The sequence below is a fragment of the Vulpes lagopus genome, chromosome X (genome assembly GCF_018345385.1).
Source record: "Vulpes lagopus strain Blue_001 chromosome X, ASM1834538v1, whole genome shotgun sequence".
Taxonomy (NCBI): domain Eukaryota; kingdom Metazoa; phylum Chordata; class Mammalia; order Carnivora; family Canidae; genus Vulpes; species Vulpes lagopus.
The window spans coordinates 82,814,304-82,841,946 of record NC_054848.1 but is presented as its reverse complement, the minus strand read 5'-3'; the positions used below and the strand labels follow the sequence as shown (position 1 = coordinate 82,841,946).

The 27,643-nt window shown below is 39.8% G+C and overlaps 1 protein-coding gene across 3 annotated transcripts in view; it reads left to right on the top strand.

Moving 5' to 3' along the window:
- The first annotated feature begins 937 nt into the window (after positions 1 to 937).
- ACSL4 (acyl-CoA synthetase long chain family member 4) overlaps positions 938 to 27,643 on the top strand; it is a 76,837-nt gene continuing 50,131 nt past the window's right edge. For all 3 annotated transcript variants that reach the window (XM_041740707.1, XM_041740706.1, XM_041740705.1), the window contains exon 1: positions 938 to 1,063. The gene's annotated coding sequence lies outside the window, so the exon portion shown is untranslated. The remainder of the gene's footprint in view (positions 1,064 to 27,643) is intronic.

Below are 27,643 nucleotides of genomic sequence, written 5' to 3'. Positions count from 1 at the left end.
AAGAACGTCGGTGTATTACTTCTTCTGGTAATAAATTCTTGGCAGTTTGTCGCGGCTCATTTACAATTGTGGTCTATCCCTTTTGCAGTCCAGAGACAGCTCACCAGAATCTTAACTTTTAACAGCAATTTCTCTAATCTCTTGGGAACGGTCTTTGTAGGACTGGCCCCTAGGCTACGATCATGGCCAGGAAAATATCACCGTGCTGCAGTGACTTCTCCTTATCAATTGTGGGTCTTTGGCCATGTCACCGCGGTGGAAAGAAAAGGCAGCCAGTGAAACACAAGCGGGAGGGAGCGGGTGGGGCGGGGGGTCTTTTAACGCGGCGAGAGGCGAGGTTAAAGGAAAGGAGGCAGTAGCTCCGGCTTGGAGGAGCAGGATGCCTTTAATCAAAGAACAGGATCTTCGTCTGCAAAAAGAGCAGCAGTCCAGAGATGAATATCTCTAAAGGGCAGCTGGAAGATGACCCGAGGGGAACTTTCCTCCCGGGGCTGAGTCCTAGGAAGCGAGCACAGGTGCGGGCGTGGGCGCGCTGCAAGCCTCGCTGCAAGCCTCGCTGTAATCAGATAGTTGCTGGGCCCTTCCGAAAACGCAGCAGATAACGCGGCCGGCCCGCCCGCCCAGCGGCTCGGAAGCCTGAGCGAGAGGCTGCGGCGAGCCAGCAAGGAGCCGTTAGCCGACTCGGGGAGCCGGCAGCGCCCCTCCCCTCGCCTTGGGAAGCCCGCTGGGCCCCGCCTCCGCGGCTGACGTCCGGAGCGAGCGGAGGCGGGAGCGTGGGTGGGCCGAGACGTCGGCCGCCCGCGATTCGGCCGGCTCAGCCACACCACCGCGCGCCCCCGCTCCGCCCGCCCCTCCGGGCGCGTCTTTTCCGGGCTCGCGCCGCGGCGCCTCGTCCTGCCTCCGCCGGCTGTCCGGGTACGCGCGCGCCGCTGCGGCTTTTTCTCCGGCCTCCGCGGCGCGCCCCTCTCGTCCCAGCCAGCGCCAGCGGGCACGCGGCTCTTCCGTGGGCTTCCCGAGTGCCGGGCGCCGGCCGGCTGCGAAGACACCGCGGGCCGCGTCTCGGGTGAGTAGCCCCAGCTACTGACCCCCGGTCGTAATTGGCACCCGAGCTCTGGCCGCCCCACTGTCCCACACCTGAGCCCTGCCGCTGAGGTGGAGGGGATGTCCCAGTTCCCGGAATACGCTCGCTTTCTTCTGGAGCCGGGCCGAGCTATCCGCCCGCCTCCTCCCCGCCCCAACCCCAGTCACGGGGCCCGGAAAGATTTCATAGGGTCTCTGCATCTTCTCCGCAGAGGTCCAGGGGCCTTGAAAACCCGGCCTGCCTCTCTTCCTGCCGCCCACCGCTCCCCACCCCGCGAGGGCCAGAAGCATCCTCCCGACAGGGCTCCGGTGCTTTGCCCTGAGCCTTTCCGAAAGAGCACCTCAAGTACTTGCCAGACCTCCAAACGACCTTTAGGGCGCCCCTACACTTCAACACCATCTTGTCCCCTCTGCGTTGCTCTGGCTCCGAGGGCTAGGGGACCTATCTGGCCTTAGCAGCATCCGCCCTTCGGATTTGAGGGATGCCCTAGCTTCTGATCTCCTTTTAGCTTCCGTATCTTTAGGTATGTTGGAACACGGCTGAATTCTAGCAGAAGCACGCTCATATTTTTTCCTGTTTTTTTCTATCTACATCCCTGTCCTCATGAACGCTGTATATTTAGCATTAGCTTTAATCACTTCCTCTTCCTCTCCTTTGAGTACCCTACAGAAAGAATTGCGGCCGATGTCTATAGCACAGAGAAAAATCGAGGAGAATATGATTCATTGCCTAACCCCCATTAAGGGGTTACATATTTTAAATAGGACGTCATTTCTCCTCCGCACTCCAGCATCTCCTCCTTCAAAGGCATTTTTCCACCCTCTTGAAGTGGGTTTTGCTCTAGCGTCTCACCTTAAAAATAATCAGCCACCGCTCCCAGAAACGACGGTGAGATGCAGAATAAGGGCAAAATGGCATTTGAAAAATGAATCTCTTTGAAAGAGCAAGCAGTCTGCTTTATTGGTAAATGGCTTAACCGAAGCCTCAGTTCATCTACTAAAATGAGGATGTTAGACTGGAGCACAATAAGGTTTCTATAGTGTTTTGATTCTAGGACTTGACAAATTCATGCTCAGTCCCATATTACTGCATAATGGAGGTTTAACCTAATTAAAGCCCCATTTCCTGGTAGTTGCTGGTCACTTTAGTTTTCCTTGGATTTTGCCTCTTAATAGTTTTTACTATCCTTCATACATAGGCTGCGTGCAAGTGGAGATTCAATTACAGGACCATCATCAAACGTATGGGTCAAGCTTTCTATGGCATAATACCTTCTTCCTTGAATTGTAAAATAGCTTTTTCAATTGGAGCCATTAAAGTGCAAGACATATAAGTCTCCTGTTGGAATTAACACCGTCTCCACCATTTAGGTGGAGGATGAAACATCAGACCGTTAGTATACTTGCACCATAGAATAAAGTACCATTTTGTTCTGATGGGGGAAGAAATTTGACACCTAAAAGTTCATGGGAAGGTGTAATGCAACAATTAAAAGCTTTCCCCCTCCCTGAAAACCCTATTAAAATAATGATTCAGATGAACATTTTTGTTTGGGTGGGATGGGTGGAGGAGAAAGGAGAGTCTTGCCCAATTCAGTAAGAGGAGAAATGGGACCCTGGAGAGGCTCTGGATCCAGCTGTAGTGAATTGTATAACCCTGAACAAGTCACTTAACCTCTCTTCATTTTTGCATCTGTCAAAGCATTGTGATGATTGGCAGACTGAACCATAAGCCTCCTAATTTGAATTCTTTGTTCTTATACTGAAAAAAATGACATAATGAATCTGTATATGCGATTATATGATATAAATTGCATTAACACTCTGCCATAAGTCCTTAGTTTTACTGCTTGTTTAGAATGTTTTTCTCAAAGATCTGCATATACTTATTCTAACATATGTGTGCATAATTCTTAATTCATCCTTATCCAATGAGTGAAGATGATATGTGAAAGTCTGTAAATCGGGAAGCATTTAACAAAGTCAGGTATTGTTAGCTTCTGCTTGCAAGTGAAATGTGTGCATACCACACTTTTTTTTTTCTTAACGTTCATGGCTTTTAGAAGTTGGAAAGTGATTGTGTACATACCGCCTACTGCCTTGTAACTGTAATTGACTAGGAATTTTAAAGAATATGCTGACATCTCATTCATTCATTGTATCACTCATTGAATTTATCTCATTCCTTCAGCTGTCACTTATTTTGTGCCAGGCCACCAGGATATGATAGTTAAGAAAACCATCTTATGACTTTATAGTCTGGGATGGTTATGGGGGGAGTTGTGAAGATATATATATATATATATATATATATATATATATATATATATATATATATAAAATATATATATTTTGTATTAATTAATTATATGATTATATTAATTGTAGCCTATAGCTTCTTTTCCTGGCATTACTTTTTCTCCCCCTTCCTTGACTCTCAATCCCTGAGATGGTAGCAAAAATAAAAGCTTTATTTTCCCATTCTTATCACTGGCTGGTGTTCTATACTCTATTTGTCTTTTAACTCTTCATTTTGAGGTAGCTATATATATTTTTTAAAGATTTTATTATTCATGAGAGACAGAGAGAAAGAGGCAGAGACACAGGCAGAGGGAGCAGCAGGCTCCATGCAGGGAGCCGGATGTGGGATCAGGGTCTCCAGGATCACGCCCCAGGCTGCAGGCGGCGCCAAACTGCTGCGCCACTGGGGCTGCCCTTGAGGTAGCTATAGATTCTCATCCACTTCTAAGAAACAATACCCTTTATCTAATTTTCCCCAGTGGTGACATCTGCATAGCTGTAGTATAATATCACAATAAAGAAATGGAAATAGATACAATCCATCCACCTGATTCAGAGATCACCAATTTTACATGCACTCATTTGCGTTTGTGTATTTAGTTCTGTGCAGTGTTATCACATGCATAAATTCATGTAACCACCTCCAGGGTGAAGATACAGTTGCATCACCACGAAGATCCCTGGTGTTGCCCTTTTATAGCCACAGCTGTCTCCCTCCCTTGCTGACCCCAGGCAGCTGCTAATCTGTTTTCCAAGTCTATAATTTCATCATTTCAAGAAAGCTATATAAATGGAACCCTACATTATGTAACTTTTTTTATATGGGCTTTTTTTTTTCACTCAGGGGAGGTCCCTGGAAATTCTTGTGGGGAGAATATCTTGTATCCAGTTAGTTCCTTTTCATTGCTGAATCCTATTCCATAGTGTGGACCTACCCCAGTTTGTTTCAGCATTTACTGATTGAAGGACATCTGTCATTTCCTGTTTTTTGTTCTGAACCAATTATAAATAAAGCTCCTATGAACGATTGTGTACTGATATTTGTGTGAACATAAATTTCCATTTCTCTGGGATGATATACTGGTTGTAAGGTAGTTGCGTGTTTCATTTTAAAAGCAACTGCCAAACTGTTTTCCAGAGCGCTGGTACCATTTTACATTCCACCAGGGTTGTATGAATGCTCTTCACCCTTGCCAGCATTTGCTGTTGTTACTATTTTCTGTTTTAACCATTCTGATTGGTGTCTATTGATATCAATGACTTGTCATCTCTATGTCTCCTTAAGTGACATGTAAGTTCATGTATTTTGTCCATTTTCTAGTTAGATTTTTTTTTTACTGTTCTGAGACTTCTTTATATATTCTAAATACTAGTCCTTTGTTAGGTATGTGGTTTGCAAATATGTTCTCCTAGTCTGTAGCTTGTCTTCATCTTCTTCATGGGGAGTTTCAAAGAACAAAAAGTCTTTTTGCTCTCAAGAGGTCTTATGTGCCTTTGTTATTTAATTTTGTTCCTTGCTATTCTGTATAAAATTCAATATTTCTGTAAGCAGTTGAACAGTTTTTTCAACAATCCTGGAGCTCAAATGTATTCTGTGAACAAATGGCCTTGATGGCTGAGTGTGAATACATACTCACATGTGCTCTCACTATATTAAAGTGGCTGCCATCTTTTGTGCCTTAAAAATATAATTTCTGCCTTACCAGGCTGTGAAATGTTAATATTTTAAAATTAATTAGCTACGATGTGCCAAGGAGATTTTTGGTTTCACTTTCTAAATTTAAAGTATTTTCGCAAAACTGTATAGTTTTTTTAAATTAGGTTTTTAGTAAGTGATCCAGAGAAAAAATTTGTGTTCTCATTTTAAATGTACTTTAAAAGTTCCTTCTCTGTTTTGAGTAGTGAGCTCATGAATCATGACTGTATTTAATTTACTAGGCTTTTTACACTCAGTGTCGATTACCAGAATAATGAATAAAAGACTTGAATTTGTACATCTAAACTGTATGTTTTCCTTTTACAGTACTTAGTGTTCATTTTCTTTAAAAATAAGCATTAGCTTTGAGGGGACTTAAAATTTTATATTTTGAAAAATGGATGTGTTCCTTTTATGAGAAGAACTTATAGGAAAACGTTAGTGATTAATTTTGAGAATATTCATTTCTGTAAGATGGTACTGAAATGATTACCTGTCCCTTCAGTGTCACCACATTTGCTCAAATAAGTGTACAGCTAGGGTAGTGGATTCCTGTTTGATGAAGATCAATCATCGGTATAAGGCAAGGGCTGGCAAAATACTGCTGGTTTCTAAACTGCCCACCACCTGTTTTTGTGTGGCTACATTCAAAATACATTATTAGAGTTAAAACAGAGAATGTATGGCTCCAAAAGCCTCTTTACTCTTGATTCTTGACAGAGTTTACCCAGAGATAAAGCAACCTCATAAATTGAGTCTCTGTGTTATAAAGGAAATTTAACAAACTTTACCTTGACTTTTAGGACCTTTTAGTTATATTTCCATGGGAAATTGTGGTTCAGAAGAGAATATTCATTTTGTTTACTAAGTCTGCAAGGTGCTGTGGTCTAGGAACAGCATTAAGGAATGGACGGAGGGTTGGAAAGTTGATTTTGTTAAGTGTGGGCTATTTCAGCATGATGTAAATTTTTAGGTATGGCAACTGGTGAGATTCAGAAAGTGGTCTATGCATTTGTGATGTCCTTCGGAGATCCTAATTGTAAGCCAGAGTGCTAATGATAGAGCCAGATACGGCAGTGTTATTGCTCCGGCTCCCAACACTGCTCTCCAAACTCTAAATACATAGTAGTCTAAGCCTTACCAAGCCGCACTTAGACTGTTGGTTTACTGTTTTGTTTGCATAGCTTTGTTTTGTTAGTTCAAAGTTGACACTTCAGTTTTCTTAAATGTCCTATGGGTGATGTTGAAAATGGAAATTGAGGGGACGCCTAGGTGGCTCAGTGGTTGAGCGTTTGCCTTTGGCTCAGGGCATGATTCTGGAGTCCTGGAATTGAGTCCTACATTGGGCTTCCTGCATGGAGCCTGCTTCTCCCTCTGCCTGTGTCTCTGCCTCTCTCTCTCTCTCTCTCTCTCTATCTCCTGAATAAATAAATAAAATCTTAAAAAAATGGAAATTGAATTAAGACAGTTGGCACTACAATGGGGAAAAAATAGACCCTGCCTCCCATCATATACAAAAAGAAATTAAGGATGTATTTTAAATATTTAGGTATATGTTTAAAGAACTTCTAGGAGGCATAAGACTACCATAGCAGAGTTAAAATGGAAGTGACAGACTAGGGGAAAATACCATTTACCTATGCAGTAGAAACTTTAATTGACTTCCTCCTAACTGGCTCACTATATTATATGATGTTCTTTGTTTCCTTTGTGAAATAAACTGCACTAAACATTTGCTATTAGTAGGTTGGTCTCCAGTATGCCAGTATGATTGGGGACCCACCATTAGAACAGATACTTTTGGTACTTAACCTATAAAAATTTTCAGATGAAATGACACATTGTCTGGGATTTACTTCAAATTTTATGGGGACGGGGAGGAGTTGCGGAGTGCATAGAGATATAAAACTTTAAAATTAGCACATGTGAATAATTGTTGAACCTGGGTGATAGTTACATTCAAGTCATTAAAACAAATCGAGTGTCTTGGAGTTGATTAAAGCAAGTGACTACTGTCCAGGTAGGTGTGGGTAAGATGATAAAAAGATTTGTACAAGTAAGAATAAAAATCTAAAGTTTTCTTCACTTATAGTGCTTAGTGTCTTTTAAGTTCTTTGAAGTCCTACATCTTCTAAGAGTTCAGCTCAAATTTCTTCACAAACAGTGGGCCTGGAGTTAAAGGTCTTGGTCTCTTGGTCCTCTATCAGAAGTTTAAAGAACATGTGCACATTGTCTACTGATGAAATGAAGGTAAAATGAAATGTTTGTCATGTGAATGCTTTTTATGATTGTTTACCTTAATTGACCTTTTCAATTAATCAACTGTTCCAAATAACATTATCTACTATATACTCTGTTTTTTTCTTCAGATCGCATAAATCTTATGCTTTTTATGAAAAAGGCTTCTATATATAATATCCATGATATATAAAGAGCTGCTACAGATCAATAAGAAAAAGGCACACATTAGAGAAAGTAGCAGAGGGTTGTGAATTGGCATTTCCCAGAAAAGAAAAATGATGAATAAGAGAAGAGATGCTCAAGTTCCCTCTAGTAATCTGGGAAATGAAAACCATTTTTCACCAAATAATTGGCTACACTAAATATAATATCCACTTTTAGCAAAGAAATGGGTACTATCATACCCTGTTACTGTGAATGCAGATTGTATAGCTTCTTGATAAAAAATACTCAAATCCTCTCATTTTAAAATGTACATATATTTTGACCCAGCAATACTATTCAGAAACTAGGGAAATATCTGTGCGTGTATAAAGATACCTATAAGGCTTCACTGAAGTGAAACTGGTCATAACAGTGAAAACTTCACAGCAACCTGAATGTCCATCAATACGGGAATGATTTAAATAATATGCTGTTCTATGGCATACCATAGGGCTATTAAAGAAACCCTCAGATTGACCTAGACAAACTGACATAGGAGTTCTAAAGTACACTGTTAAAAGAGAGAGAGGAGGGAATCAATACTGACCACATCCCATGATTCCACTTACCTAAAAACAGCGGCAGAACCTTACTGTATGTATGGATAATACAAAAACGTCTAATTGATACACACCACGTGTAGTTATCTCTGGGGGGAAAGGGAGTGTTGTTTTACCCAGTACAGTTCCATGGTGAGTTTCTAAATATGTGATTGCTATTTTGACAGTAATTATACAGATTAATAGTATGAAACATTAACACACTGGAGGATATTTATAATACGATCCCGATATTATGAATTACATGATGACACACTGCTAGAAATGTAGTGCCTTCGTTTAGTGAGTGCTTGGGTATTTTTTTTTTTTTTGGTAATTTCTCTCTTTGTCAAAGTATTATTTGTAGTTCTTAGATTTTCTACACTAAAAATACAAGTATAAAGAAGTATAAGGGCATTGTAATTCCATACCCAGAGAGATCTGTTGCCAACTTTTGGGTATATATGTTTGTTTACACATGTATGAGCATTTGCATATACACATATGCACAAGTGCAAACATGTATCATTCTACAAAAATGGGTTCTTTTTGTTTATATCGATTTGTAACTTGCTTCCTTCAACTTGGCATTATATTGGGAGCATTACTTAACTGAATAAGTGAAAAAGACCTTCTGGTGGGAAAGGAAACACACTGCCATGTAAATACAGTGTTCTAGTTAAAATAACTGGTTTCTAGGGCAAACTGTAATCTTACAAAAAAGAAAAGTCATGGCCACCAAAAGTAAATAACGAAGGAATTTAAAAATTCTCAATGGTGAACCAGTTCAGGTCTGTTTTGAATTTAACAATGAGCACGTTCTTTAAATTGTAGTTACTAGTAATGATGTATAAGTGCAATATATCAAAATGTCATTAGCAGTCTGTTTCGAATTAGGTTTTTTGTGTTTGTTTCTTTTAGAGGAGGACTGAGGGATGAGGGGCAGGCGCAGAGATAGGGGGAGAGACTGACTCTTAAGCAGGCTCTATACCCAGCACGGAGCCCGAAGCCCAAAACAGGGTTCAATCTCCCAACCCTGAGTTCATGGCCTGAGCCAAAATCAAGAGTTGGATGCTTAACTGACTGGACCACCCAGGCGCCCCAAGGAGTTTGGTTTTAATAATGGTTTTAAAACTGAACTTGAACAGTTGCTTTGATTCAGAGAACAACCAACTGTTCTAATTTTTGGTAAAGGTGTGAGCATAATTGTATCTTACAAGTTCTAAAAGTGAAGAAAATCTAGGTTATAGCCACATGGATCTTTGTCTATGGTATCTTCATCTGTAGTATATAAAATTGAATATTAGAACTGTGTTGGAGGATCAAATTTTATTTGGGCAAGTATGTGTGCATTCTGCTCTCTCATGTCTTCTAGAAGCATTTTTAAAAATTTATTTAAGTAATCTCTACACCCAACATGGGGTTTGAACTCACAACCTGGAGATATCAAGAGTTGCATGCTCTTCCAACTGAGCCAGCCACGATCCTGTCTACAAAGCATTTATTAAGCACATCCACTGAAGGTTCATTATAACCTCTTCTGGGTTTATGCTGTGAACTTGGAGGTGAAAATTTTACCTTACTTTATGTTACACTGAATACATTTTGATACTGTAACCATTTTTAATAAATTCAGTAGAGTACCAAAAGAAGAGTCTACCTTGCAGACAATGGTGTGAATGTGAAGACCCATTGTAGCTGCTTGTGTTTTTTGCTACGGTAATTGAAACATCATTCGTGTTCTCCAAAGCTGTGCACCTTAGGTTATTGGGAACTGATTTTGCAGCATGAGGATTTTTCTCTCATGGGTGCTGTCAAGGCAGCAGATTTTACAGAGGAGTCAGGATAGAGGTTCTGTATTTCCCACTTGATTAGTGAGAAGGGCATGTGAGATTTACTGAGGAGGCATTGAAAAAATTACTGGTAGATTCTAGTGGTTGTGAAGTTAATGCATTGGAATGCTTGGTGAAACACCTGTTTTCTTTTAGGGATTCTGTTTATTGCCTTCCATATGTGGTTAAAGGATTTTAATACAGTAAAATGATAGGGTTTTCGAAGGACCTCTCCCCTGGAGGTACCTGAGTGATGAGTCGTCAAAGAAAATCTGGAGAAATGAGCAGAGCTGCTACCGTGAGATGGTGTTCATTCACTCTGTTCACGATATGTTAGTTTCTGCTTCGCAGATGAACTGAAAGCTGAGCATTTCCCTCAGACAGGAAACAGGAACTTGGTGAATGAACTTAAAATTCAGTTGTGGCTTTGAAAACCAAAGAAGACAGAAGCAGCAGTAATATCTCATGGGATAAAGCCAAGTAAAAGACACTATGTTCCACATGACCACTGAAGATACCGAGAAGTTGCTTAAAACAATAGTTGAAAAATCATAACTTGACTGAGGGGTCAAACTGGACAGAGCTAGCTATAAACAATGGTCAGATGAATGTGTTTCAGGCAAAATAGAGCAGGAAAGAGAAAAGCAGGCCCAGGAAAATGGCATTCTTATACCTAGAACCACAGAAGCCTTTAGGATTTGGCCAATTGAAAGATTGGTCTAGTTTGGCTTAAAATCTTTGGTAAAATATTTGGGATTCCCTTGGTGGCTAGGCAGTGCCTTATAGGAGTAGGTTAGAGTTTCCATGATGTAAGTCATTTCCATAATCAGGAAACTAGAAAAGGAGTAGGGTTTAGACTCATTGTTGGTGAATTATAGCAATCCACAGAAGGGAAGCTGTGGTGTTTATTTCCCCAAATAGAAATGTAGTCATTAACATATTCATTCAAATACAGTTAAATTACACATTTTTAAAATATTTTATTTATTTATTCATGAGAGAGGCAGAGACATAGGCAGAAGGAGAAGCAGGCTCCCCACGGCGAGCCCAATGGGGAACTCGATCCCAGGACCCTGGGATCATGCCCTAAGCTGAAGGCAGATGTCTGCTCAACTCAAATTCTCCCCCAGAAATTTTTGGATTCCTAGGTTTTGTCATTAGTGTCAAGTATAAAGGCCAGGAGTTTTATGTGGAAGCAGATTTTTAATTTATATACACATTTACATTAATTTTAATGTTCGCTTGACCACTGAGATTGTTGAGTATTAAAATGTTTGTAGGTTAGTTGTTTTCTTTGGGAACTACCAGAGAATTTATTCTTTACAGGTGGTATCCCTTAAAGTAGTTGGAGAAGACTTCTTCCCCCCCCCCCCCCCCCCCCCCCCGCCACCAAAAGTAGTTGGAGAAGAGACAGCTGCAAAATGGAAACCCTCTCAAACCCCCTGCTGTTGTTTTTATTCCTGTTTTGAAATGGAGTTCTCCCACCTCACTCTCACGGCATGTATTTTGGGACCACATGAGTAGAAGTGAATGGGGAATGATTCTTGACCCCAGGCGTACAGAATATTCAGTGGGTTTAGAATGACACTTGCACCAGTCCTGCTAGCTGTCTGGAATCCTAGCTGGGTGGGGCCTACCCTGGATCTGCCATAAGCCTAAGTGCGTGGCCAGGGCGCCACGGTGGAAAGAACATGGATCAGTGCCCAGATAGCTCCCCAGTCCCTGTTGCCTCTCACCGGTGGCCTGCATTTACATCCTGGTTCTTTGCTAACCTGAAACTCTTGTGTGGAGTGAGATTGACCTACAGTTGTTGCAGTGATAACATTTGGTGAAATGAGAGAGCTGTCTCTCACACAACTCTCAGTTGATCTTGTTCTCAGAAAGCCTCTAACCCTAAAGATGGCAGGTTTTCAAATCTCTTAGGGAGAAAGTGCTTGCATACCATCTTGTTCTCAAATGAGGAAGACTGATCACCTCCCTCTCTGCCTTTGATTGAAGGGATGTGTTGCTTAAGGCACAACAGGCAGTAAAGAGGAAGTGGATGCTATACTGGGGCATTACCAAAGAAGTAGGAGGTGGCAGTGAATATATGATCTGTACCATCTGTACCCAGAACATACCTTAAAGTTTGAAAACCTGGAATCTCACCTCCAGTTTGTGCTATAAAGACATATTTTAACAACAGGATGTAGCCTATGAGGTTCCTTAAGCTTAGAATATATATGTGTGTGTGTGTGTGTGTGTGATATATATATATATATAGGGAACTACCAGAGAATTTATTCTTTACAGGTGGTATCCCTTAAAGTAGTTGGAGAAGACTTCTTCCCCCCGCCCCCCCCCCAAAAGTAGTTGGGTGTGTGTATATATATATATATATATATATATATATATATATAGAGAGAGAGAGAGAGAGAGAGAGAGAGAAGCCCTGCCATGTTTAATTCGGTGATATCCACAGTCTCCAGTGGAAATCTGCAAAACTGAGTCAAAACTCTTATCTTTTTCAAAGGTAGGATTGTTACATAACATGTGTTACTTTACTGATCTTAAGGAGATGGAAGCAACTCATTTTTATTGAATGGGTAATTAATCAAAGACTTATCCTTTATTTTGTTGCTTTTGTTTTTCTATTGAAGTATAGCTGACAACATTATATTAGTTTCAAGTGTACAACATAGTGATTCAACATTTATATACATTGCAAAATGATCGCCACAATGTCTAGTCACCATCTGTCACCATGCATAGGCAACTCTTTCTGAAGCAGGTAATTTTGGTTGAAAGAACTGTTTTTCAACCTAGAGTTAATTTCTCTAACTTTGTACCCCTCCAAGCTAATGTAACACTGCAGTAACTTTCTGTGTCCCTTCTCTTCTATATGTTACAACATTTTGTCATGAGATCATGAGAAAAAGTTTTTGCATTGCACAGAGCAATTCAAAATTTGCTTAGGATGCAAAATTGCTTCTTAGATTTGTTGCCTCTGATGCTGACCTCCACCTCTGGTGTGAAAAAAAAAAAAAGCGGTGATGTTTCAAAGTAGCACAGTTACATATTTGGCTTGCATAAAATTGTTCTGTGGGATGGTCATCTAAACTGTGGGAATTTGTGTTGAGTTTGGTACTTGGCCAAGTCTGGGGCTGTGTCCTGCTATTGCTAGACCTTTAAAATCATTTTTTTTTTCTCTTGCCTTTGCCGGTGCTGCCCAATTGCTGCTGAAAGATTAGGATGTTGCCTGGGCTTGGTACCAGGCACTGACCCTCAGTGCCCCTCTCTTCTACTTGCTGGCACAGCAGTCCTAGGAACCCTAGGATGGAGATGTTGGAAATGTTTTGATAATACCTTTTCTAATTCTTTAAAAATCTGGCCCGTAAGCTACTGCCCCATAACCATCAGTCCTGAAGATGTATAGTAAGTAAACAGACAACTTTGGTTTTAAAACCTACCACTGGATTCGCCTTGGTTTTGCTTTTGCGGAAGAGTAAGCAGCGGATTATCCCATATACCTCTAAAATCAAAGCGCCTTCTTAACCTTTTACTGCTCCTCACCTTGGTTGCAGATGCTTCAAGGAGGATTGAATTGTAACCTACTTTAAAGGTGATGTATTTTAGATTGAACGTTGACAGAAATAATTGCAAAGGGGCATCTTCTAGGCAAATTACATTGCGGACGCTGCAGAAGTTTAGTGCTTCGGGGATACATGGGCAATATCTGCTAGTAGTAAATAGCACAGTGTTGACATTGTAGCAAGTTTCTTGGCTGACCTTTGTATGGTGCATACTCCTCCTCCCTTAAACAGCAGTGGTTCATGGCTATGGGAAGAAGACTCCAGCTCTGCTTGGAAGTTTCTAGTGCTCTGGTGCTTCTCTTTGAATCAATTTTTTGAAATTCTTTTTGTGGGTCTCATCCTGTGCAAAACTATCTTATGTTGAGGCATTTTAAATACTTAAGTAACAAAACCTCCAATTAATAAAAGCTCTGTTGGAGAGACACCTGGGTGGCTCAGGGGTTGAGCGTCTGCCTTTGGCTCAGGGTGTGATCCCAGGATCGGGGATCAAGTCCTGCATCCGGCTCCCTGCGCGAGGAGCCTGCTTCTCCTTCTGCCTATGTCTCTGCCCCTCTCTCTATGTGTGTCTCATGAATAGATACATCTTAAAAAACCCACCTCTGTTGGATATGTTCCGCAATGGAACTAGCATATTCCAAATTTTATGCTTGCCATGGTAGTGGTGTAACCCAAAGGCAATGCTATTTGTAATACCTGGCTAGTGGTCTGCAGGTGAAATTCATTGTGATATTTTCGCTCTGGGTTTGTCTTCCAGCTCTGCACTAGTACTTTATTGTTTTTTAGAGACTCACTTTCATTCTTTGGCTTTGGAGACTTTGCCTAAGTATTTGAAGGAAGTTTTTAAAAAGTACATTTTAGACAAGCCAACTAAGACCTAAGCAGTAACAGGTATATAAATGGGTAATCTCAGAGGGTAGCTGTTGTTTGTAGCTTTTAAAAAAGTATATACTTGTCTGGTTGGGCTGTTATTATAGGGTTGAGGGCTGCCTCATGGGTGACCCTCCTTTCCTATTCTACCTATATGTCTGTTCTTTGTGTTAGTCCACTTAAATATTATTTACTGAATAGTAAGCTCCACAAAGACAGGGCATAGTATGTGCTCACTGAATATTTTTTGAACAAATGCATGCACACACACCTGTAATGGCTCAGGATTTTGGAGGCTAGGTTTTAAAATATATGACAAAGGAAATGAGTTGTTACGGGCTGTACTTATTTTTAATTCAAATAGAAATGTTAGTATGGTGGTGAGTCTTCAGCAATGATGATATATATTTTTTTAAAGATTTTATTTATTCATGAGAATACACCGAGAGGAGAGAGAAGCAGAGACGCAGCCAGAGGGAGAGGCAGGCTCCATGCAGGGAGCCCGATGTGGGACTCGATCCCGGGTCTCCAGGATCACGCCCTGGGCTGAAGGCGGCGCTAAACCACTGAGCCACCGGGGCTACCCCAGCAATGGTGATATAAAACCAAAAAGAAGAGAGACTTAACCATTTGTTTCCTGCTTCTATGCCCAATAGGGTGACATCACTTTTACATTTAGGGGAGGCCATATTATATGACAGTCTTTACACCTTTCTGTTGTCATGCTAGAGGGCACAGGAACTTCCTGTCAAAGTTGTTTTATTTCAGCATGTTCTCATTTATATGTAGGGCTCTTTTTAACCAAATAGATTCCTTGTTCTAGAGTTTTCAGATGTGCTCTTAATATGGCTTATTTTGCAAAATAAATGCTTCATTTTGTAATAATTTTAGATTTGCAGCAAATTTGTAAAGATAGCTCTTACATCCTGTACATCTTTTCCCAGCTCCCCTTTATTGTTAACATTTTATGTAACAGTATAGTACTAAAACTATAGTTTAAACCATAAAATTTATTTTGATTTCTCAAGGTTTTCTACCAGTCTTTTTTTTCTGTTCCAGAATGCAAAATTGATATACATGTTTCTTTCTTTTTTTTTTTTACTTACTTACTTATTTATTTGACACAGAGACAGAGCGAGCAAGCAAGAGAGCAAGCACAAGCAGGGGGAGTGGCAGGCAGAGGGAGAGGGAGAAGCAGGCTCCCCGCCCAGCAAAGAGCCCGACTTGGGGCTTGATCCCAGGACTGTGAGATCATGACTTGAGCCAAAGGCAGATGCTTAATCAACTGAAACACCCAGGTGCCCCTATACGTGTTTATTTCAGAAAAGACAAAAAGATAAGAAAACACAAAGTATGGATAATCCCCTAAACAGAGCCAGCTACTGATATTTTTAATACATATCCTTCCACATTTTTTTTTCTGTAGAGACTAGAAGTCCATTCCCCCTCCAAAAAAACCTTTGGATTTCCCTAAAAGACAGGTCACAAAATGTATTTTATATACTATTTTATAATTTGCTTTTTTATACACTTAATAGAGCATTTTTTACATGTACATCTTCCGTTGTCTGATATTTTTAATATAGATTATCTGTTCCCTTAAGACATTTTGTTGTTTCCATTCCTGAACTTAGTTAATTCTTCATAACTTAAGCCAAACTATGCATGTGTTCTCAAACCGCCCCCCCATAAACCTGAGAAGAATTCTTCTCAGTAACAGTGGCTCATTAGGCCTGTGATTCCAAATACCTGTATATTAGGTTGGACCATTTGAAATTGCTGTTTTCTGGCATGTAACAGGATTTTGACTATTGGCAATTTTGTATAGGTCATCGTAATAGTTTGAAAAAGCCTTCTAGATTATTATGATCCCTTTCCTCACCATTCTCATTCCGTTGAGAATCCCTGGCCTCTCACTGTACTGCGTATCTTGGCATTTAGAATGGTTAGCTAACACAAACATTTTATCAGGCAAAAATGTTGACAAACTCCCCTTCCAGGTGTTGCTGATAAACAGGATCCTTAAGACCTATGCCCGTGTTGATAACATATGCCGAAAACTTGCACTCCAGTGAATCGCATCTGCCCATCTGTATAAGGAAAATAGACTTCTGAACTTTTAACTCAAGCTATATGTAAGATCACCGGATGGCTTGGTCTCCTAGTTCCATATCTGTATTGGATAGCCAGGGACACTGGTGCCACCCAGTGGTACCTTATAGAGGAGCAGCTAATGATGCTTTGCCACTCTCCAACATATCAAATTCTTTCATTTTTTCCCCTCTTTTATGAATTTCTATGTTCATGGTCTCTCCTTTTCTTCCCTCCACCTATGCCAGGGCACTTACGGGTTTCATTTACCCCAGCTGATAATACTCAGGGAGCTACACTAGCCATGTAATTTGCTGTGATAATCCTTATTTAAATAAAGGCTTTGGAATACAAGACATGAAATAATAAGTAACACACCAAACAGTTATTTGCTCTGTTTATGAAGTCGTGGTTCCTATCCAAAAAGGGCATCGAGTTTGTATTCTGTCAGAATATGGCACTTGTCATGTTTAATTTCAAGTTTCTCCACTGTGTGAGAGGGAAACATGTTTATATAGCTCAGATGGGAGGAGGCATACACGTCTACCTAAGAGTGAAAGATTTAACTTGGAAATCACTCTTTGGCTTCCTTTCTGCTTAGTATGACTGGTTAATTCACTCCAAACCTGTTGGGTAACCACCTACAGTGTCTCTGTACTGTGCTAGGTTCTGGGGAGTAGAGCAGGAACCCAGATAGACATGGCCTCTGCCTTTAAGGAGCCCACTGGCCCAGCAAGGGAGCAGGAACCTGAACAAGTTTAAGTGCTGTGCTACATGGGTGCTCACAGAGCAAAAAGTGGAGGCACCTGCTCTAATGTGGGGGAGGTCAAGGAAGGCTCTTTAGAAGTGTCATTTTAACTTTAAGACCTAAAGGAAGCCAGGGAAAGGGAGAAGAGAATGTTCTTGGCAGAAGGAATAGCATGTGCTAGACCCAGAAGTGAGAGATTAAGCTTGGTGCTTTTGAGAAACTAAAAGAAGTTTATAATGGCTAGAGCCAGGAGATCAGCTCCACTGAAGCTTCACAAAAGTCCTCACAACAGGAGTAATAGTATTCCCTCCATTTTAGAATTGTGGCAAATGAGGTAAAGAGGGTAAATAACTTGCCTTAGGTCACCCAATGCTAGTAAGGGGCATAGCCAAGAGCTGGACCCAGGCCATCTGGCTCCAGCATTTTGGCTCCTAACTACTACGGTCAACTGCCTCTCAGCAGGGCACTGTGTTATATTGGAGCTTCATTGTCTGTTTCTTTAGCCTTATCCGGTTAATCTGTGGTCTTTCCTTCAGATTGGCCAAGTTAAACAGTTTTTCTTAGTAAACTGAATGTTAGAATGTCCTAGGCACATATTCCAAGAGCTAAAGCTAATAAATATGTAAAAAAAAACTCCTTAAGCTTACAGCATCTGGGGTAGCCCAGAAACTCTGCAGTTTCCTTTGGTCTTTTGTCATTGATTGGAAATCAAATGCTTCATTTGATCTGCAACTCTAAGGTTGCTAACCCGTATTTTCCAGAAAAATCATAGATGGGAAGTTATAGTTGTATATTTTTTTTGTTAAAAAATGAGTAATATGTATTCCCTGCAAAACTGGAGTTTTTCCCTGATTGCTAAAGTTAATTTGGCAATTATCTGTTTCTCTGACTTTTAAATTAGTTAAAAGGTAAACACAACTTTTAAAAAAATATTTATTTATTTAGAGAGGGTGCGTGCATGCAAGTGGAGGGGGTAAGGGGAGGCAGAGAGAGAGGGGGAGAGAGAATCTCAAGCAGACTCTTCACTAAGCATGGAGCCTCACTTGGGGCTCAGTCTCATGACCTGAGCTGAAATCAAGAATTGGTTGCTTAACAACTGAGGCACTCCAGGCACCCTGGGTAAACACAACTTTTCATTTTTTAAAAATTTTTTAAAAAGATTTTTATTCATTTGTTCATGAGAGACAGAGAGAGAGACAGGCAGGCAGGCAGGCAGAGATATAGGCAGAGGGAGAAGCGGGCTCCATGCAGGGAGCCCGATGTGGGACTCGATCCCAGGACTCCAGGGTCACGCCCTGAGCCAAAGGTAGACGCTCAACTCCTGAGCCATTGAGGCATCCAGTAAATACAACTTTTTAAACAGAATAAAAGTCTTTAAAAGTTTTATAAATTGAGAGCCTGTAAATGGAGATCTTTTCTTACAGTGGATCTGATTTATCCTTTTATGTACTTAAAATGTATAAATGTGTTTTGTAAGATGAGGAATTGACCTCAACTTTAATTTATCAGTTAAGGCTTTTTAAAGTTTATTTATTTTAGAGAGTGTGTGTGAGTGGGGGTAGGGATAGAGGGAGAAAATCTTTAAGCAGACTCACTGTTAGGTGCGGAGCTCAACACTGGGCTGCATCTCACAACTGGTGAGATCATGACCTGAGCCAAAACCAAGAGTCTGATGTTTAATCTACTGAGCCACCCCTCAATTATGGTTTTAATCTAGATTTTAGAAGTTGGATTATGAAGACTCAGTTGTATGTAAACTAAAATTGTCATATTTTGCATTGTTGAAACACTTGGAATAAAGAATTCTGTGTGTGTGTAGTGTATGTATGTTTAATGACACAAAGCTGGTACTTTCATTTACTTGCCCATTTGTATATGACCGTGGATTCAGTCAAGAGTTAATGTTTCTCACCAGGGTGAAGGTTGGATTTGCCAGTGTAGCCATATGTTCGTGCCTTGTTCTCTTGTGGGACTAGAGTTAGGGTTATTACTGGAGTCCTCACTAGGGATGTTTTGCCAAAAAAGGGATGGAGACTTTGACAATAATTACACCAGGCCAAAAGGTAAACCAGGGGACAGACTTTGTCTAACTGCAAGTGTAATCACTGTCATTTTAACCAGTTCATACAGGAATCAAATTTGTGAGCTTAGCTTCTGAAGCACTGGCTCAACCCAGTTGAATTAACCAGCACCCACAGATGGATTTCCCTTCACTTTGGAGTTAAAAAATTGATTTTCAAGTGGATGTATTATTGTATGTTGCAGTGGAATCGCATGAAATCAGCTGTATTCTTTCAGTAATTTTTAGTACTGTGAACTCTGTGCTGCTGGGCCCTTTCAAGGTTATTACAGGACACGCTCATAGCTGTCTGGAATTTACAGGAAGTAGATTACTTAATGATACTTTACTGTTACCCGAAGCATTTTGAAATGAAAACTTGGAGGGAAAGAAATGAATCAGCCTTTCCTGCCCACTCCTTTCTGAAGTTAGTACACATTTGTAATGTGATATCACAGTTGATTGGAATGTCTGAAGCAAGACACTCTTAGTCTTAGGTAAGATGATATGCTCTGAAGTTCAGAGTCATTGGTCCCAAAGTTGAGGTTGTAAGCAAGTGGATATTGATGGAGAATTTACTTCTGAAATGCACTCCCTTTAAAATCCTTCTTACCACCTGGGTGGAAGGCAGAGAGATGATACCCATTAGGTGGCTTTTGCTTGTGATACTCTTTCTGAAGGAAGGCCTTGATTCCCACCCCCCGCCCTGGGTTGCTGATTCTGGTCAGATGAAAACCTTTTTCCTTGTGGAACAGAAGTGTTGGTGAGTATGACCGATGAGGTGCCTATTAAATCTTAGGCAGATATCATCTGGCATTTGAGTTCCTGTTTGTTGTAATCGGGTGAGTGGAACTCCAGGCTTTAAATAAATTATTTGTATTTTAATCTGTGTAGAACCCCTCATGATTGTCCAGCTTTTTGATATCGTCTATTCAATTTCCAATAGTAGTCAGTTTTTCTTAGTCACATTTTGGCAGAGGGGACAGCAAAGACAATTGTTAGTTTTAGGAAACCTTTAACATTGAAGTTATAGCAAGAAAAAAACTGTTTTATTTTGATTTGGAGATTATATTTGCATTAGCAAAAGAAGTTTCTTTTACTTTGAGTCTAATTTAGAAATAGAAGTGTCTGATCTTTACATAGTGCAAGTAAAGTCAAATTTTGGATTCTTTTACAGTGTCACTTTGTCACTTAAGTAGTGTTGAAAGCCTTAGGGGTGATGTTCATTGTCACTTATCAACACACACAAACACACACTAGGATGAACTGAAAGCCTAGTGCTGTATTTTCTACTTAATTATTAATTGATGGTCACTGCATCAGCTTTAGGAAGCATAAGAAAAATAGAAGGATAAAATTAAAAATTACCAGTAATTCTACAACCTAAGGGCTACCCATTTCAGCTTATAGCCTGCATATATTTGAAGAAGTTGATATTCTTTAAGTTACCTCTTCAGACAATTAAGCTGTGCATATCTTGAACATTTTCTTGCATCCTCGAATATTCTTTGACATTGCTGCATTTGATGACGGTGTAGCATTTGATCATACGGATGCATCATTATTTTACCAGTCTCCATTTGGGCATTTGAAATTAGTTTTATGTCTTCTGTTCTCTTTGTAACAGTGATGACTCTTATCTCTATTTGTGTGTGTGTGTCTGTGTGTGTGCACGCTGATTTGTTTCTTAGGATATTCTAGAAGTAGAAAATGGAATTACTGGGTTGGGAGGTATGACATAAGAACTCTTGATGCATATTGCCAAATTGCTTTCTAGGAGGCTTGGACCAATTTACACTTCTGTCAATAGTATATAAAGTGCCTTTTTGTATATATTTGGCAACACTAATTTCTTGATTCTTAATTGACACTACTTTTGATGGAACTTCCACGCATTGCCATTGTAGTAAATAAGACATTCCTGGTAAATGAAAGCGGGAATGTAATATTAACAGTAGCACTGCAGGGAACTGGTGGGCCTGGATACTTCAAGAACCATCAAAACAGTCTTAGCTCTAGGAGTCTGTGCTTCTCAAAATATATTTTTCCTTTCTCGAGCAGTTTATCAATCTCAGCTTTAGGGGTAAGCGCTAGTTTGTTTTTTCTCCTAAAATTATTGCTCCATGAGAGCTTAATGTTTATGACTCGGGCCTTTCTGTGCATTTATTAAGACTCATGCTTTTATTGTTTTTAAAAACAAAATTAACTTTTGGCAAAGAATACCTGAATTTTGGAAAGTTTTGGTAGTTACACAGGGTACTTTCTGGTCAGGATTACTCAAAGTAACAAGCACTTGTTCAATTTTTGTTCAGGTCTTTAGTATTATAATAAAAGCCCTGTAATTTCAGAATTATCCACATATTAATGTGTTTTTTGAGTAAATTTGGAAAGAAGACAATTCGGTAAGTCCAGTATTTGATATGATGCAAACTATTTGGCCAAAATGTTTAAAACTCAGTGTCCTATGGGCACCTGTGTGGCTCAGTGTTAGTGTCTGCCTTTGGCTCAGGTTGTGATATACCAGGGTCCTAGGATTGAGTCCCATGTCAGGCTCACTGCAGGAGCCTGCTTCTCCCTCTGCTTATGTCTATACCTCTCTCTGTGTCTCTCATGAATAAATAAATAAAATCTTAAAAAAATCAGTGCCCTAAGATTGTTGGTCCCAAATCAAGAATTACCAATGTGGCAGCAATATTCAGCTGTTAAAACTTTCTTCCACCCAGTGATTATTTCATAATAGCAAAGCTATACCTTAAGCAGACCTTACAAGTGGGATATATTGATGTTTGTGACTTGAGAACTTTAAAAGAAAATGTGGGGACGCCTGGGTGGCTCAACGGTTGAGCATCTGCCTTTGGCTCAGGGCATGATCCCGGAGTCCTAGGATCAAGTCCCACATCGGGCTCCCTGCATGGATCCTGCTTCTCCCTCTGCCTGTGCCTTTGCCTCTTTCTGTGTCTGTCATGAATAAATAAATAAAATCTTAAAAAAAAAAAAAAGAAAATGTGTTTTTTCCCTCTTGATGCTGTTTTTAATTTAATCCTGGGTAACAGAAAAAACAGCAGTAGTGTACTTTTTTGCTGTTTTCTAATATTCTTTTTTTTTTAAGTTTTTTTTTTTAAAGTAATCTCTATACCCAGCATGGAGTTGCTCTTTTGACTGAGCCAGCCAGGTGTCCCTGTTTTCTGATATGCTCATAATTACTCATCTTAAGAGTAAAATTAATCAATACAGATTAGGAAGAAATTTTTTTTTTTATTGGAGTTCAATTTGCCAACATTTAGCATAACACCCAGTGCCCATCCCACCAAGTGCCCATCACCCAGTCACCCCAACCCCCCACCCACATCCCTTTCCACTACTGCTTGTTTGTTTCCCAGAGTTAGGTGTCTCTCATGTTTTGTCACCCTCACTGATATTTTCACTCATTTTCTCTCCTTTCCCTTTATTCCCTTCCATTAATTTTTATATTCCCCAAATGAGACCATATAATGTTTGTCCTTCTCCGATTGACTTATTTCACTCAGCGTAATACCCTCCAGTTCCATCCACGTCGAAGCATATGGTGGGTATTTGTCATTTCTAATGGCTGAGTAATATTCCACTGTATACATAGACCACATCTTCTTTATCCATTCATCTTTCAGTGGACACCAAGGCTCCTTCCACAGTTTGGCTATTGTGGACATTGCTGCTATAAACATTGGGGTACAGGTGTTCCGGCACTTCACTGCATCTGAATCTTTGGGGTAAATCCCTAGCAGTGCAATTGCTGGGTCTTAGGGCAGATCTATTTTTAACTCTTTGAGGAACCTCCACACAGTTTTCCAGAGTGGCTGTACCAGTTCACATTCCCACCAACAGTGCAAGAGGGTTCCCCTTTCTCCACAACCTCTTTAGCATTTGTTGTTTCTTGTCTTGTTAATGTTAACCATTCTCACGGGTGTGAGGTGGTATTTCATTGTGGTTTTTATTTGTATTTCCTTGATGGCCAGTGATGTGGAGCATTTTCTCATGTGCTTGTTGGCCATGTCTATGTCTTAGGAAGAAATTTTTAATTCTACCGTATAGGGAAGCACATAAGATGCTTTCCTAATGTTCTAGAAAGTAGAACCTATTATAGCTCCTGTGGTCATTCGGAGAGGAGAGGGAGAAGAGTTTCCCTTTAGAAACGAGTTAACTACGCCCATTTTAAACTCTATTTTTTGGCTCTGAAAGTGTACGACTTTATAAGTAAAGAGTGGAATTTATATACATCTAGTTTATTTTCCCATCCCAAGTGAAACCTAGTATTCACATCGTAGGTTAGGTGCTTGTTATTTTTACATACACTGTTTGCATGTGTGTGTGTGTGTGTGTGTGTGTGTGTGTATAACTATACTAATGGTAATATTAAATGTGTATGTGTATAAAGATATTAATTACAGGGGGAGAGTTTATATAACAAAATGGGTGGTAAGATAATTCTAGAGTTAGGATTATTTTTGTTGGCACTGAAACTAGACTATGTCTTCGAGCTTTGGTAAAGACAATGGGTGTAGCATAATGGTGTATGTAATTTGGGCCAGAACACCTTATGTATTTAGCATAAGCAGGCTCTTACATTACATTTAGTTATCATGTCTCCTTAGTCTCTTTTTGTAACTTCAATTTTTTATTTAAATTCCAGTTAACATCAGAGTTGTATTAGTTTCAGGTGTACAATTTAGTGATTCAAAATTCCATACATCACCCAATGCTCATCATTACAAGTGCCCTCCTGAATCCCCATCACCTATTTCCCCCAACCCCCCACTCCCCTCTCTCTGGTAACCATTAGTGTGTTCTCTAGAGTTAAGAGTGTTGACTTGTTTGTCTCTCCCCTTACCCCCACCTTTGCTTGCTTGTTTTGTTTCTTCATTTCCACATGAGTGTTATCCTACCATGTAACAATAGCTAGCATTAATATTTGGTGCATATCTTGCTAATTTTTCTATGAATATGTACCCACTCAAATATATGTATATATAATAGAGTCATCCCTACTGTTTTGTACCTGTGTTTCTTGATTTCAACATTTTTTGACCTTTGGACTATATTATATAGTGTGGCAGTTTTCATCTACTAGTCAATATGTGACATACGTACATTTATCGGAAGCAAGACCTGTAAAAAGATCATTGCTTAGGAGATTGTTTTATGAGGGACTCACCAGAACTGACTTTGAGATTTGCACACTAAGTGCTCAGGACTTTAATATTTCCCACTCTTTTTGAAACATTCTCTTTTAAACATACGAAGCTTGGTCCTTGAGACATTAATTACAGGAGGAAGATTGATCATGCTTTAAACCTTTCTAGCAGATGCTATCACAAGTTCAGTATTGACTTTACTTCCGGAAGAATGTTTTCAAAATACTGGTGGCTAACCAGTTAGCAGACTAACTTATTTGCAAGAGGGCAAAACTTCATTGTTTTGAAGTAGGTCTCAGAACATGAGGGTTGTCTGAAGTTGAACAGCCCTGCCTCATATTTTTGGTTGCCTTGTCCTTAATCACCATCCTGCTAGCTGCCTGGACACTGGTTTGCTCCCTGGTGTTCAGTGAGTGAGGCTTTCTCAGGGCTGGCTAATTCCCTAATGGAAAGATTATAAACTCTAAATGCTGTATTCTTTTTTTTTCCATGCCACCAGTTGATCATTAAGTAGAAACAAACTATGTCATATGCTTCAGTCTATTAAAAATTTGCCTTGTGAAGGATTTCCAACTTCCTTGCTTTAACAGAAACTTGCATATACGCATGAAAGGGTGAAAAATGTGTCCCAAATTTGCGGTTCTCATTTCAGCATTTGTGTTTCCCTGATGGCCAGTGATGCGGAGCATTTTCTCATGTGCTTGTTGGCCATGTCTATGTCTTAGATCATCCCTAGTCGTAGCCATTTGTAAATCTGAAGCTTCATGGTGATAATCTGCTTAGTTCTTTAATATGAAATTATTTCTTTGATTTATTGTAATAGAATGACCTTAAGAGGGCCTATTTTATAGGGGGGGAGGCTAGGGGAGAAGTTAAATTAAGGTTCAGTTATTCTGTTGTATAGGAAAAAATTAGGCTAGGAAATGTGATTTAGTTCCTTTTATCTGGTGGGCTGTGCTTTTTGTTGTTTTTGGTTTTTCAAACAATTAAAGTGAGAGGTGCTGAAAAAGAATCATGTCTGTCTCTTGTATTTAAGAACCTGTGAGAGTTGTTTTGTCTTAACTGATTGATGGAGGGCTGTGAGAGTGGAAATGAGTAGAAGGTTGAAGCTGGGGCTCTCATCCAGCTGAGAGAATTCTCTTGACACTTTGGATTCTCCTCCCCAGTTTCTCCCTCTGTAGTACCAACAACCCAAGTGTAAACTATCCTTCACAAATATCTACTGATGAAATTATTTTCCAAATTAAGCAAACTAGTGGATAGTTTTATGTTTCTCCCTGCCACCCACAGGTCTTCAAATGACTTTGTTGAAAGTTGGTCTTTGTTGCTTATCAGTTACTTGAAATAAACTGTGGGGAAAACTGTGTGTGTGTGTGTGTGTGTGTGTGTGTGTGTATGTATGTGTAGGTAGGTAGGTAGGTAGATAGATAGATATAAATATATAAATATGAAGTCTTTTTTCCCCAGCATTCGCTTTTTGAGCTCTTTGGACTTTATTGGAACATGTATATGCAGAGATTTACTTTGCCTATGTTAATATCAAATGTTAGCTCTTTGGGAGAAAAAGAAGAAAATGTTAAGTAGCATGCCTTCTGTTTCTAAGAACTCTTAACCGCCTGTGTTCATGCATGTACTGACACTGCCCCCAGCACCCCAGTCTCCAAAAGTAGATTGTGGATATTCATTTGAAGTGGAAAAGTAGTTCAATTTAAAAAAACAACACAAAAGGCACGCTCTGTTAATTATCAGTCTGGGTAAAAATCATTATTTCCTTCATCATTCTGATAGTAGCAAAATAGAATGAACTTAGTTAATACCAGGTAGTTAGGGTAGTCATTAATCATATGGATGATTGTAACTTCCACTGGGGTGTCTAGATTTAAAAAAAAAAAAGCAGTTTGAAGGGTTTTTCTCCTAGTTATTTGCAAGTAGTACCTGACTATTGCTGCATGGAAATAAGACTTCATTTCTTCTTCAAAATCATAGTCGTGCCCAGGACATCCCTGCAGTATTGAAATGTAAGTAAGCAATGTCAAGTTATGGAAGGGCCTTATTTTACCATTCTGAGCATTCAAATGCTAAGTCGTTTTCTCCTGCAGTGTACAAAATAGGTTAATCCTCAGCTGTAAACTGACCCTAAGCCTTCATAGCATATGTTATCTTGAAGAACATCACAAAACTGATCTGTGTATTCATTGAGGGAAGATGAAAATATCTCTAGGTTTTTGCCTAGAGAAGTGCTGTATTTTAATTTGGAAAGAATCTTGCAGTGTTTAAAGGACACTATTCATTTTGGGTTTTGATGGGACAGTCACTAGGCGCCTGCAGGCACTTGGGGTGAGGATGTCTGGGTAGATTGACTGGTTTCCTCTGGTTAGACTTTGTCCCTGAACTTGGCTCCTGTCCTGGTGGGTTTGGGGGGTGAAGAGGTACAGATAAAACTAGTAAGAGCATGACTCCCTGCTTCTTGCCATTTTCTTTTTATTTTTACTTTAAAAATTTTTTATTGAGAAATAATTGACATATAACATTGTGCAAGGTGTACAACAGATTGATTTGATACATTTATATATTGTTATGATTACCACCATAGCTTTAGCTAATGCCTCTATTGCATCACGTAATTATCATTTCTTTTTTTGTGGTAAGAACAGTTAAGATCTAGTTTCTTAGCAGTTTTGAAGTATATGACACAGTATTTCGACTGTGATCACCGTGCTGTGTATTTGATCTCCAGAACTTCCTCATTTTCTAGTTGCAGTCTGTACCCTTTAACAACATCTCCCTGGTTCCTCCTCCTAGCTCCTGTTAACCACCATTCAACTCTGGTCCTATGAGTTTTAGCTTTTTTACATTCCCCATATGAGTGACATCCTGCAACATTTGTCTTTCTCTGCCTGGCTCATCTGACAAAGCATAGCGTCCTCAAGGTACATCCATGTTGTTGCAAATGGCAGGCTTTCCTCCTTTCTCATGCTGAATATATTCCACTATATGTATATACCACATGTTCTTTATCCATTCATCCATCAGTAGACACTTAGGTTGTTTCCATATCTTGGCTATTGTGAATACTGCAGCAAACATGGGAGTGTGGATATCTTTTTGATAACCTGTTTTCATTTCCTTTGACTATGTTTCCAGAAGTGGGATTGCTGGATCATATGATAGTTGTATTTTTAATTTTTTATGCAACCCCCATACTGTTTTCCATAGTGGCTACACTGATTTACATTCCCACC